We start from the raw sequence: 14,437 nt of genomic DNA, 5'->3' as shown, positions 1-14,437 counted from the left end.
CAATGGGACAATGATCTTCTGTTATTCAACTGAAACTTACCTTGACTCTCAAGCTATCAGACTTGAGCACCACTCACTTTTTTGCATCCCTAGCTTCTAATTAATACATTGTGGGTTTTCTCAGCTTTCATAATCATGTGAACCCAATCTCTCTGTATGTATGTATGCCTGTATGTATGCATGTATCTATCATCTGATTTTATGTTACTAGTAACATAATCACAATAAATGTAAATGTACTAAAGAAAAAAAAGACCAGTGATGGGGCCAGAGAGATAGCACAGTGGTAGGGTGCTTATCTTGCACACAGCCGGATGACAGTTTGAATCCTGGCATCCATATGGTCCCCCAAGCCTGCCAGGAGCTATTTCTGAGTGCAGAGCCAGGAGTAACCACTGTTACAGCCAGGAGTGCTGCCAGGTGCGACCCAAAAACCAAAACCAAAACCAAACAAAAATACCAGTGGTGGTTTCAGAGGGGAAAGGAAATGAGTTGCAAAATTGAGTAAAGGATATTAATTGTATGGTAGGCGGTTGCTGGAAATTATACTTTCAGTGATAATAATTAGGTAGTATGCATAGATATCAAACTATGAAGTTGGACACCTAAAACCTAGTTTATTTATAATGCTATAAACTGCTTATTAAAATTGAATTAGAAAATTGACAACATGCTTTGTATTAACATATTTCTTTGACAACATTCTTATAAATATCACAGCTAGACTTTTTGTAGATGCATACTAGACAATTCTAAAACAGGTATAAAAAAAGAAACAAATTTTGATAAAACATTTCTGCAGAAGGGAAAAGTAAGTGCAATTAGTGTACTTGATTTCAAGATTTCTTATATAGATGCAATAATACAACTAAGGGAAGGACACAGATCACAGAACAAAACAAACATCCCCAAAATAGATCTACACAAATATGTCCAATTAATTTTTGACAAAGGTGCAAAAGTAATTTAGTGAATAAAAGATAGACTTTTCAAAAAGAAGTTCTGGACCAATTAGACATCCATATTCAACACAATTAACCTTGGTCCAAGTCTTTCACCTTACCAAAAATGAATTTAAAATGTGTAATGGATATAAATTTAAACTATAAAACTTTTAATTAAACAAACAACTTTCAGGATGTAAAGATAAATAAAGGTTTTTGATTTGACCACAAAACAAGGTATGAAAGGAGAAATTAATAAATTATATTACAGGGCCGGAGAGATAGCATGGAGGTAAGGCGTTTGCCTTACATGCAGGAGGTTATCGGTTCAAATCCCGGCGCCCCATATGGTCCCCTGTGCCTGCCAGGAGCAATTTCTGAGCCTGGAGCCAGGAATAACCCCTGAGCACTGCCGGGTGTGACTCAAAAACCAAAAAATAGAAGCTCACCACAAAGAGTGATGAGTTTAGTTAGAGAAATAACTACATTTTGAACTGTCCTAATATTGAGAATGTATGAGGGAAATGTAGAGCCTGTTTAGGGTACAGGCGGGGGTTGGGTGGGGAGGAGGGTGATTTGGGACTTGGGTGATGGGAATGTTGCACTGGTGATGGGTGGTGTTCCTTTTATGACTGAAACCCAAACACAATCATGTATGTAATCAAGGTGTTTAAATAAAAAAAAAATTAAAAAAAAAAAACCAAAAAATAAATACATAAATAAATAAATGAATTATTTTACATAAAATTACAAAAAAATTGACTTCCAAATATCTGTTAAGAGGGTTCAAATATAAGCTAGAAAATGGGAGAGAAAATCTATAAATCAAATACGTACAGAAGTTAGCTTAAAATTATACACTTATACTCTGTGGGCAAGAGAGGTCGGGCTCTTGTGTTTCATGTGGCTGTGGAGGCCCTGGCTTGAATCCTTGCTCTCTATATGGTTCCCATATATGGTTCCCTGAATGCCATCAGGGTTTACTCTTGATCATAGATCTAGCAATAACCACTGAGCACCATAGTGGGCTCCCATAAATACAACTTTATGAAGAATTTCTGAAATGGCAAAATTATTAAAATTTAGAGTATATTAGAGGCTGCCAGCATTTAAGAAGACAAGTAGGTTAAGACAGGGACAAAAGTAGAGGTAGCTCTAAAAGAGCTACATGAGAGACACTATGGTTACTCAACCTAACTGTGTAAAATTTAGTGGATTGTCATATTAAATTTTGTAAGAGTTTACTCATGGAAAGAGTAAAGAATATCTCTCTATCATATCTTTTTAGGTTGTATTTATTTTTATTTTTACATTTTTAGTTGAATCACATTGAGATATGCAGTTACAAAGTTGTTGATGGTGTTGAGTTTTAGTCAGATGAAGTTCCAACACCCGCCCCCCCCCTTTTTTTTACCAGTGTACACTGCTCATCACCAGTCTCCTCAGTTTCCCTCCCCCTCCTGCCTCAGCCTGCCTCTATGGCAGACTCTCTCAGCCTCTGTCTCTGTTTCTCTCTCTCTCTGTTTCTATTTCTTTCTCTCCTTCTCTATCCCTTTAACTTTTAGGCACTGTGATTTGCAACTCTGTAACTGAAAGGTTATCATGCTTATCACAGGACAATATATGGTTCTAGGGAGAGAAATAGGGCCTATCACAAGCAAGGCAAGCACCTTAGGCCCTGTACTATAATTTTGTCCCTACATTATATATTAGAATTATATGAATATACATTTTTTCTCAAAATGAATTAAAAGCAGTCATTTTACATGTTCGGGATTTCCCTTTTTCTCTTAAGATATATAGTGTCCTATAGAGCCTTTATTTTCTTATCTCTGCTCATTCGCTAGCTTCGTCATTCACAATATCTGCTCCCTCATCCAGTTTACTAAATATTTTTTGCATTCTTGGAGCTCAACACTGTCTCTCACTGTTGGAAGTATTTCTCTCTCTACCTGAATCATTAATCTCTGCCACACTTTACCTTGTTTATGATCAGTTATCATGTAGGTTTCAGTCAATAATTCACTAATTTTGGGTAATCATTTCATTATCTAACATCTTGCCTTTTACTAAAGTCCAACAGCATATCAAGCTTACCACTATCATAGAACTCACTCCAACGTTTTATAAATATGTGGATGGTAACACTCGGGACCATGTTCCTTCATTTGACAAATTTCATGAAGTCAAGAAGTATGTTACTGGGCATGGTACATAGTATGGTACATATGCCAATGAATCTTTTTAAAGTGAATGAATGATAAACGTTTTCATCAGTAATTGCAAGTAAGTCAAGCATTATATATGCAAACCATTCCTAAGATTTTTAGCCAAAACATCCTCTCATCTTTCCTTTCTCTTTACTACTTGTAAAAATATATGACACTATCTTTAAGAATTTAGTAGTTTCTTATGGTCTCTAGCGATATTGACTTAAGTTAAATAACTACCACCTTTCTTCTGATATATTGAGAGAAATTCTGAACTGGCCTCTTTATTCCCTATAACAATACCCCAGCTTATAATATAATTTCTTGGAATAAGACTTTATCTGATATTTTCTCAAATAAATTACTCATTGTTTTCTGTATAGGGTACAAATAGCCTATATTTATATCTATCTATCTATAGCTCTAGATATACATCTAATTATATACATGTAAACAATAGAAAATCTAGAGCCTATATAAACATATATATGAATATAAATGTGCATGTATATAATAAAAGCTAAATCTCAGTTGATTAAAAAACCCATAAATCATATATATTAAAACTCAAACCAAATCTTGACTATTGTACTGGGTGCTGCGATTAATGGTTTACATATATCCTTTTGGAAGAATGTTTTTCTGTTCTGGGAATAGGTACCCAAAAAAGGGATTGCTGGATCGTATGGTAGCACAATTTTGAGTTTACTGAGAACCCTCCATACTGTTTTCTATAGAATTTGGACAGGCAGCATTTCCACCAAGAATGGATAAGAGTTCCTTTCTCACCAACTCCATGCAACAGAGACTATTCCCATTATTTTTGATGTGTGCTATCCTCGCATCCTCACTGGTATAAAATGCTCTCTCATTGTTGTTATTATCTGGATTTCTCTAATGATAAGTGATAATGAGCATTTTTTCATGTGTCTGTTGGCCATATGTTGGTCTTCCTCAGAGAAGTTTCTTTTCATCTTTCCATTTTTATGGGGTTTTTAGGTTTTGTGGAGTTAACCTTTGTGAGTACTTTGTATATCCCAGATGTCAAATCTTTATCTGATGCGTTAAGTACAATGCTTTTCCTCCCATTTCATTAGCTGTCTTCTTTTTTTTTTTTTTTTTTTTTTGGTTTTTTTGGGCCACACCCGGTGTTGCTCAGGGCTTACTCCTGGCTGTCTGCTCAGAAATAGCTCCTGGCAGGCACGGGGGACCATATGGGACACCGGGATTCGAACCAACCACCTTTGGTCCTGGATCAGCTGCTTGCAAGGCAAACACCGCTGTGCTATCTCTCCGGGCCCTCATTAGCTGTCTTCTAATTTTAACCTGAGTTTTTTTTGCGGTACATAAACTCTTTAGTTTGATGTAGTCCTAAAATTGGGTAAATATTTAATTTTTTTGGTTTGATTTTGGAGCCATTCCTAGAAGTGCTCTGAGCTTATTCTTATCCTTGCTTGGGTTTATTGCCTTGGAACAGTCATGTGGAAAACAAGTACCTTATATGCTGTACAATCTCTTTAGATCCAATTTTTTATTTCCAGTTCTAATTAAAATTTTTGTTTTTCATTTCTGGGCCACACCTAGCTGTTTTCCATGTTTACTCCTAGCTCTGTGTTCAGGAACCACTCCTGATGGCACTCAAGTATCAAACTAGATGCTGGGGATTAAACTTAAGTCACCCACATGCATGAAAAGCATCTTACTCCTGAACTAAGTATCTGGGTCCCCCTAAAGATAAACATTTTAAATCTGTTGACTCCACTATTATACCTTGGCGAAAAGTCTCTAACAGATTCACTAGTTAAGTTTCAGCTAAGGTTAGTATATGATGGGCAAATAAAATGCTAAGTTTTCTAAAATATATAGTTCAATTCCTAATCAATCAGAGGAGTGGATATGAAGTCCTTCAGGCTTATCTTCCTACTAGTCAATATCTGGAATTCATCTGCAGACAAAAGCACCTTTGTGGGAACAAATGGGCTCTATTACCATGCCACACACAGGAAAGCCAGGAGGAGTCTCAGCCTCTCACATTAAACAACAGGCACTGGAACCTTGGTTCCAGTTGTGAATACTGTGTCAGTCCATGAATCATCTCTAGCCCCCTCACTATAATTCAGGGGCCCCTAGGGAACACTGTCTTAGACAATCCGCACAGATGGGAGAACATTTGTGGAAGCCTAGAAGTTCAGCAGAGAAGTTCCAGCATATGGTTATAACAAAACCCAAGCTAAGAAGATTTGGATATATTTGAAAAGTCAGAAAGAAACTGTGTCACTTAATTCTCATCACATTACCACAGACAATGTGTGTTGGCACAAAACTAAACAAAACAAAACAAAACAGAACTTTTTGGCCTATCAGTATTCCCAGTGAAGATAATGACAGCATTTGAGTAAGTGCCTGACTTTACTGGTTGCACAGAACACTGTCTAAGAGGTCAATTTATCTCTTGTCTGATCTGGAGTACAAAGACCTGAACTGTATTACAGGAGTGAAGGATGGGAAGAGTGAAGTAAAAGGGACAAAAATCTTACTAACCATGTTTCAGGCTCCATAAGAAGTTTCCTATTGAGCCTCAGGGATAGCTTCTCTATGGATTCCCATAAATGTCACATGGATAAAACAAGCAGTTCATGAATGCTGCTCCTGTATCTCATCACCAAAAACTATCACTTTAGGGGCCAGAGAGTCACTTGCCTTACTTGCAGCTGACCCAGGTTGGATCTATGGCATTCTATGTGGTTCCCCGAGCTCAGTAGGAGTGATTCCTGAGTGCAGAGCTAGGAATAACCCCTGGAAATGGCTGTGTGGCCCAAAATCAAAACAGAAAATAAACTTTTAAAACACTTTGAAACAGGGGGCAAAGTGATAGTATAGTAGGTAGGGTGTTTGCTTTATAATTAGCCACCAAAGTTTGATCCTGGATACCCAGTGTAGTCCCATGAATACCTCCAGGATTGAATCCTGAGCACAGAGCCAGAAGTAAGCCTTCAGCACAGCTAGGCATAGTTAAAAAATAATACAAAATCCCCCGAACAAAGGGAAATCTAGGACCAGGAGGTTTCCCTAATTAATTTCATCAGAGATTTAAAGAATATTTAGCACCAACCTTTTCCAAATCTTTCCAAACTTGAAGAGTAGAAGACATTCCCAAACTTACCTTATGAGGTGAGTATGATGGGAAAGAGATAATCAGGCAAACATCCTGGATCAATATAGATGAAAAACATTCTCTTGTGGCAGTTGCCATGTCAGTACTGGACCAACTTCACAGACTCAGTCTGTTCTTGAAAGAGATATAAAACAAGTTGTGAAAAATCATGTGCACACTAGCCACGTAGCTGAAAACTGGCCATTCTGGGACGAGAGGGCAAGCCAAGCCATCGCTTTGTTGAATCCATGCCTGCTGAAACTATCACCCATAATTGCCGCTTTGCCTATGGTCATTCTTCACTACTCCACTACGACTCTTTGCAAAGATACCAATACCTTTTTGAAATGAGTGTGAGCACCCTCTACAGGCCTCTACCCCAACATTTTTTCTGTCTGAGAGACCAGGCAGCCATCACAACATCCACAAAAGCCAAAGTATCAGCAATAATGGTTTGAATTCCTGGTCTGTGTGGTCATGAAAACTTCATTTGTTTCATCTTGTCATTCCCAAAGGGACACATCAGTTTAGACACCATTGTATGCTGAGGTCACTTAAAGTTCAGAAACCAATGAAGCCACAGAACGGTCAGCTATCAACAAGGCCTTACTAAACCTTACTTACTAAATGACTTAATGACCTCATTGGAGATATAGCAATTTTCACAGTTGCTTGTAGCTATACTTCTTTTATTTTTCTTCCTTCCACTTTCTTATTTCATTTTCTCTTTATATTCTTTTAAAAAATAATGTTGCTCTCACTTATCTGGAAACAATGTATTATGATCAACTGTATGATGTGATAGTGCTCTTTATATTTTATTTTTTAAAACTTCATTTATTGATTGATTGGTTGATTGATTGGTTGTTGGGCCTCACCCAGGGGTGCTCAGGAATCACTCCTGGTTCTGCACTCAGAAATCGCCCCTGGCAGGCTGGGGGACCATATGGGATACCGGGAATCAAACTGGGTCCCTCCTAGGTCGAATGCATGCAAGGCAAATATCACACTGCTATGCTATCTCTCTGGTCCCGATAATGCTCTTATAATAAAGTAAGTTAAATTTTAAAAATTTTGTGTGTCTCCTAGGGATATACTCTTGGAATACAAAAATACAATACAAAAAGCCCTTCCTAATACCTAAATTAATTGCCGCGCTATTTACAATAGCCAGACTCTGGAAACAACCAAGATGCCCTTCAACAGATGACTGGCTAAAGAAACTGTCGTACATATACATAACAGAATTTTATGAAGCCATCAGGATAGATGAAGTCATAAAATTTTACTATACATGGATATACATGGAATCTATTATGCTGAGTGAAATAAGTCAGAGGAAGAGAGATAGACACAGAATAGTCTCACTTATTTATGGGTTTTAAAAAAAGTAAAAGACATTTTTACAATAATCCTCAGAGACAAAGAGAGGAGGGCTGGAAGGTCCAGCTCACGACATGAAGCTCACCACAAAGAGTGGTGAGTGCAGTTAGAGAAATAACTACACTGAGAACTATCATAACAATGTGAATGAATGAGGGAAGTGGAAAGCCTGTCTAGAATACAGGTAGGGGTGGGGTGGGGAGGAGGGAAATTTAGGACATTGGTGGTGGGAATGTTGCACCAGTGAAGGGGGTTGTTTTTTACATGACTGAAACCCGACTACAATCATATTTGTAATCAAGGTGGTTAAATAAAGATATTAAAAAATCTTGTGTTTGTGAGGGGTTATTTGGGGCCATGCATCTTGCTCCTGTTCACAGGTGACACTATATTTGTAATCTGTATTACCAGTTGTAACTTCACCTCTTTTCTTCCTGATTATTTTTTATCAAGGTTTTCTTCTTGGAGAAATTAGTAAGGGATATGTCGTTTTTATTGTTAAAATTACTTTATTTAGGGGCTGTAGAGATAGCATGAAGGTAAGGCATTTGCCTTTCATGCAGAAGGACGGTGGTTTGAATCCCGGCATCCCATATGGTCCCCTGTGCCTGCCAGGGGCAATTTCTGAGCATAGAGCCAGGAGTAACCCCAGAGTGCTGCCAGGTGTGAACCCCCCCCAAAATAAAATTACTTTATTTAAACATACTGGTTTAAACTTTGTTCATAATATTTTTTCACAGTCACAAAGTTGTTCATGATTGAGTTTCAGTCAGATAGTATACAACATTCTTCACCAATGCACACTTCCCACCACCAATGTCCTCCCACCTTCCATCCTCCCCTGTTCCTTGCCTGATTCTGTGGTACAATTTTTTCTTTCTCTATGTCTCTCTCTCCTTTTTTTCCTTTTAGACACTGTAGTTTGCAATATTGTTACTGAAGGTTTTTTTATGATTGTCACTTCATCTCCTTGTGTGTGTGTGTGTGTGTGTGTTTTGGGTCACACCAGGCAGTGCTCAGGGGTTACTCCTGGCTCCATGCTCAGAAATTGTTCCTGGCAGGCATGAGGGACCATATGGGATGCTGGGATTCGAACTGATGACCTTCTGCTTGAAAGGCAAATGCCTTACCTCCATGCTATCTCTCCAGCCCCACTTCATCTCCTTTTAGCACTCAGTTCTTGTCTATAGTGAGCGATAAATGTAAAATGAGTGCACTCATTTATGGAAAATAAAAAATATAGTATGGTAATAATAATCAGTGATAATAGAAATGAAGGCCAAGAGGACTTGTTCATGGTAGGAAGTTTGCCACAAATAGTGGAAGAGTGCCATTTGGGCAGAGAAGGGACCACTATGACAGGTATATGTCAAGTTTATTGATTATTTCAGTTTACCAGTTCTTAGTTTCATTGATTTCTGTCATCTTTTTGGTTTCTAGTTCATGTTTTCTGATTTAAAGGTTATGATTTTCTTTCTTTGGATGACATTTTGATTCATCTTTCTTTGATTGTTCTTTTAGGTGTAAGGTTAGATTTGTTATCTGAGACTTATCTAGTTTATTAATGTGAGCATGTATTCCAATGAACTTTCCTATTGATACTTTTGTTGCACATCATAGGCAGTTTTGTCTTTTGGCATTGTGACTCTATTTCATACTTTTCTAGCCTGCAGTGTTTTTATCTAAGTCTGATGAAAGCCTGATGAGTTCCTCTGCATGTTTCCTTTATCCCCTTTCAGTCATCAATATTTTACCCTGCATTTTGATAATTTCACAATACTATGCCTTTGTATAGGTCACTTTAGAATCATAAATTTGTGTTCTCTCTCTACTCATCCTGGATATCTGTGGCTAGTTCATTCTAGAGAGTGGGTAGTTCTTTATATAGAGTCTCCAGATGCTAAGACATGTGGCTGAACTGAATAATGTTTCAAATGCCAGCACTTCGTATGGTATCTTTGAACACTTTGAGGTGTGACTCAGGTGGTCTCTGAGCACTGTTGTGTGTGTTGATGCTAATAAAAACAAAAAAATTATATGTTTACGTAAATAGATGCAGAAGGATCCTTTGGTAAGAATCCATATCCATGTATAAAAAACAAACCCACTCAATAAAATGGAAAGTGAAAGAACATATCTTAATGTGAAGGCCATCCCAAACTCATGGTTAATAATATTTATTTATTTAACTTTATTTATTTATTGGTTATTGGGCCACACCCAGTGGTGCTCAGGGGTCACTTCTGGCTCTGCACTCAAAAATCGCCACTGGCAGGCTGGGGAACCGTATGGGATGCTGGGAATTGAACCAGGTGCCTCCTGGGTTGGCCGCACACAGGGCAAACACCCTACCTCTGTGCTATCTCTCTGGCCCCCATGGTTAATATTATTTTAAATAGTGAAAAACTTCAATCTTTCCATTAAGAATTGGAATAAGTTATGGATACCGTCTTTCACCACAACTAATCTTTGTGTGGTGGGAGTGGAGCTAGGATACACTCAACTGTGCTTAGGAGTCACTTTTAGAGGTGTTCAGGGACCATAGGCAATACTGGGTATTGGCCTAGGGTCAGCTACACACAAGGCAAATGCATTCACACCTGCAGTATTTCGTTAGCCCTCACCATTACATTTTAAATTTACTTTATTCAAAATCTATGTATTATATAATTGCTCATAATATATTTGTTTCAAGACCAATCCCACCACCAATATAAAATTCCCTCCACCATTATCCCCTGGTACACATCTATTCCAAGACACATCTATCCCTTAGCAGACACAAAATAGCATATTTTATTTTGCTTGTTTGTAGCTGTGGTAATAAAATTATTTTTTAAAAAGTACAGCAATAAGAAAATTTGTGAAAATTAATGTACCTTGCAATCAGGTCATTAGTCATTGTCAGGAGGTATGCTAAGATATGTGTTTTTAGTTTATTTGTTTTGCTTCTGCACATTAGGTGGCTTTGTTTGTTTGTTTTTGGACCATATCCGACAGCACTCAGGGGTCACTCCTGGCAGGCTCTGGGTACCATATGGGATTGAGAATTGAACCCGGGTCAACCGAATGCAAGTCAAACACCCAACCAATTGTGCTATCACTCTGGCCCCATATTAAGTGGCTTTGAATTAACATTGACATCTTATTTGATGTGTTCCTACTGGAATGACAGTATTGGAAACAGTTGCAGTTGTTGGCTGCACAGCCCAGGAATTCCAAGCTCTTTGGCTGATATTGAGGTTTCTAAGTTTTTACCATTACATTTTAATGAAATTTGGAAGCCCTTTGTCATAGTAATTAGGCAACAAAAAGACATCAAAGGAGTCTAATTAGAAAAGAAGCAAAATTACTATTTGCAGATAGTAATTTTTATAGAAAATACTTGTCTTCAGCAACAAAATACTTGAAACAAAGTTTTAGGCCACAAAATCAATACACATAAATATGTTATATTTCTATAGGCATAGTGAAATTAAAAGAGCAAAGAGAAATTAAGAAAGCAATCTCATTGACAAGTAAAACAAAAAAGATAATATACCAGATTGGTAACATAGGGAATGAAATATCTTTGTAAAAACTACATATAAAATAATTATTTTACCAGGGGCCGGAGAGATAGCATGGAGGTAAGGCGTTTGCCTCTCATGCAGGAGGTCATCGGTTCGAATCCCGGCGTCCCATATATGGTCCTCCCGTGCCTGCCAGGAGCAATTTCTGAGCCTGGAGCCAGGAATAACCCCTGAGCACTGCCGGGTGTGACCCAAAAACCACAAAAAAAAATAATTATTTTACCAAATAAATTAGAAGACACAAGTACATAGAAAGGCATATAATTAAGAATAAATATTATTAAATAGACATCTTACCTAATGCAATATATAGTCAACAAAATTTCTCTTAAAATATCAGTGGCACATTTCTTTTTTCTAAACTGAGTTTGTAAATTTATTTCATTCCTGAATATTGTTTTCAAACACATAACACAATATTACTATAATAAAATATTGTCTCTGTCACTAAAAGAATCATTGAGGGGAACAATTTACTAAAAAATTATGTTTCAGGAAAGGAGTCTGGATGTACAATCCACGGTAGACGATACTATATGGGGCAGATTCCTCTTATAGTGCTCACTACCATATTGCTTAGTACTCCGTATCTGAAAACTATGTCATCATAAAATGCTTCTTGCACAATCAAACCCTGAAAGCTTTATTTAGCAAAGTTTATCCCCACCATTGAAGTGCCTATAAAATGGAAAACATTTCCACCCTGATGTGCTGGCCACAATTTTTTAAGTGCTCTGACCCATCTCATAAGGGTTAAGACTCCAACTACAACCTATGAATAGAACTCCAATGTCTGTATATATGTGTGTCAGTGTGTATGTGGTGGGCTCCTCTATGTTTGTCTAATCTGTATTGTACATATTCCCTGCCTATATTGTATATAGTCTCTGTTATATATTATCCCTCCCCCCTTCACCACCATACAAATCCTCTTCTATCCTCTCAGCTCCTCAACTCTGATCCATGATCTCTCCCTTTTTAACCCTCCTCACCCTCAGTTCTTAACTCCCTAGGAAGGGAATCTTCCCCCTGTCCCAGTAAGCTGCTACCCAGCTCTCAAAACGAAATGACAACCTCTTAGCCCTCCATCTCTCACCCTGGTAAGAATCTGCAGTCACTGCTCCTGCTAACTCATTCTATGTAGCCCTTTTTGTCCCACCTTCCCTCACTGTGGATTGTTGCTTGCTACCAGATTTGGCATCAGAGGGACCCTCAGCTCAAGGAAACTACCTGATCCCTCACTGCTGTAAACCATTTCTCAAACTCCACAAAAACCAAAGTGTGTGACGAAAATGTGCCCTGGACCTTATCCCCTCTCACACTATCTCAAAAGACTTTGAGCATATATCTATATTTAGGTATAGATAGATTTCCTTAATAGCTATAATTCTCAGTGCTTATTTCCATATGTAGAGGTAGCATCCTCCATCCCCTTATTTTTTGGATCTGTTTACTAGGAAATTCTAGTAGAAAAGTCTTGATAGGGATAAGAGCTCAGGTCAAAAACCAGGAAATAAAGACTGTCCAGCTTGTTATTTTTACCCCCAAGTGCACCAATAATATAATATGGCATCATTCTTTTTTTGCATAGACACACTACAATGGGGTAATATTATGTATAGAAAGGAGTTCTTATCCAATAGGAATAAGAACCCATAAATTTCATAGTGCAGGGGTGCCTTTTACCCTAAATATTTGTCATGGGGCCTTAATTAGTCCTCAATTGATCAGAAATCAACAGTCCAACCCTGAATCCTGGATCATAATCTTAGAACTGGCATACCTTTCTGCACCCTGGGGGGAGGCCCTAATGCTGCTCTGGCACTAACTTTCTCCAGGGTAGGTTCATATGACACTCTGTCAATGAGGAAAGAGCAACAAATTGATCTAAGGGTAGGTTGCCCTACCTCACCACGTAATGGTGAGATGAAATCAGTAGATGCTTCATGACACCCGGCTTCGTCCTAGGATCTGTGCTATGACTGACTGTGACAACCATAACTGAGCAGAACTTTTCCTGGGAACATAAAGAAAGACCTTGGGGTTGGATAACTAATATGCCTGGAGCCTGTAGTCAGTCGTATGATAGCATGTTCCATGGGTAGAGATACACTGTATCTCTTGGGCCAAGGGAATTCTCTTTCTAATTTCCCCAACATATACTGCACCTACCCCAAAAAGAAAAAAACTTGCCACATCTTTCCCACCCCCTTTTTTAAAAACAATTTTTCATTTATATCTTCTAGATAGGAGCTCCCACCTTTTCCATAGAACTTTAGAACATGAATCATTTTGTTCTGCCTCATATTTCTAAGTCTTCCGACAAATTGCGAAAAGAAATAAAATAAATAAATAAATAAATAAAATAAATAAATAAATAAAATAAAATAAAATGGGACCCAGGGGCCAAGTGGTCTCAGGTGCATTGAGTGAAAAAAATGTCAGAGCTAAATAGCCAAGCCAAAGTGAATGACAATAGAATCAAGAGACCCACACTATAACAAACTAAATAAAAAATGGACCAGTTACATTAGTAGACTAGGGGACTAAGGGTGGAGGTATGGGATGCATGGTGGGAATTAGATTGGAGAGATGTCAACGATATTGGTGGGAATGACCCTAATTCACCATCACTATATGCCTGACACATAACTGAAAGGCGTGTAAATTTCAATGTTGTCAATAAAAATTTAAATAAATTAAGTACTAAAAATTAGATTGCAAACTTGTAAAAAAGTATTTTACATGTTAGATTATAATGTATGTAAATGATAAGACATTAATATTTTCAATAAAAGCATTAATAATTTTGGTCAAAAATATAATAATTATAAATCTCAATCAAAAGTGCTCACAAATATCAGAAGTTAATATGCTTATGTTGTTGTATTAATATTAATAAAGTGATAGTAAAGGTATTGATGAAGTTAATTATTACTTAATACTATTAAAATAATGTAAAGTGTATACATTTTATTTCATTTCATTTTTTTGGTTTTTGGGTCACACCTGGCAGCGCTCAGGGGTTCCTCCTGTCTACGCTCAGAAATCGCTCCTGGCAAGCTTGGCGGACCATATGGGATGCCGGGATTTGAACCACCGTCCTGCATGAAAGGCAAGCGCCCTATCTTCATGCTATCTCTCCGGTTCCCGGGTATACATTTTAAAGAATAA

The sequence above is a fragment of the Suncus etruscus genome, chromosome X, assembly GCF_024139225.1.
Source record: "Suncus etruscus isolate mSunEtr1 chromosome X, mSunEtr1.pri.cur, whole genome shotgun sequence".
Lineage (NCBI taxonomy): Eukaryota > Metazoa > Chordata > Mammalia > Eulipotyphla > Soricidae > Suncus > Suncus etruscus.
The sequence above is the reverse complement of the archived record's forward strand: the minus strand, read 5'-3'. Positions refer to the sequence as shown.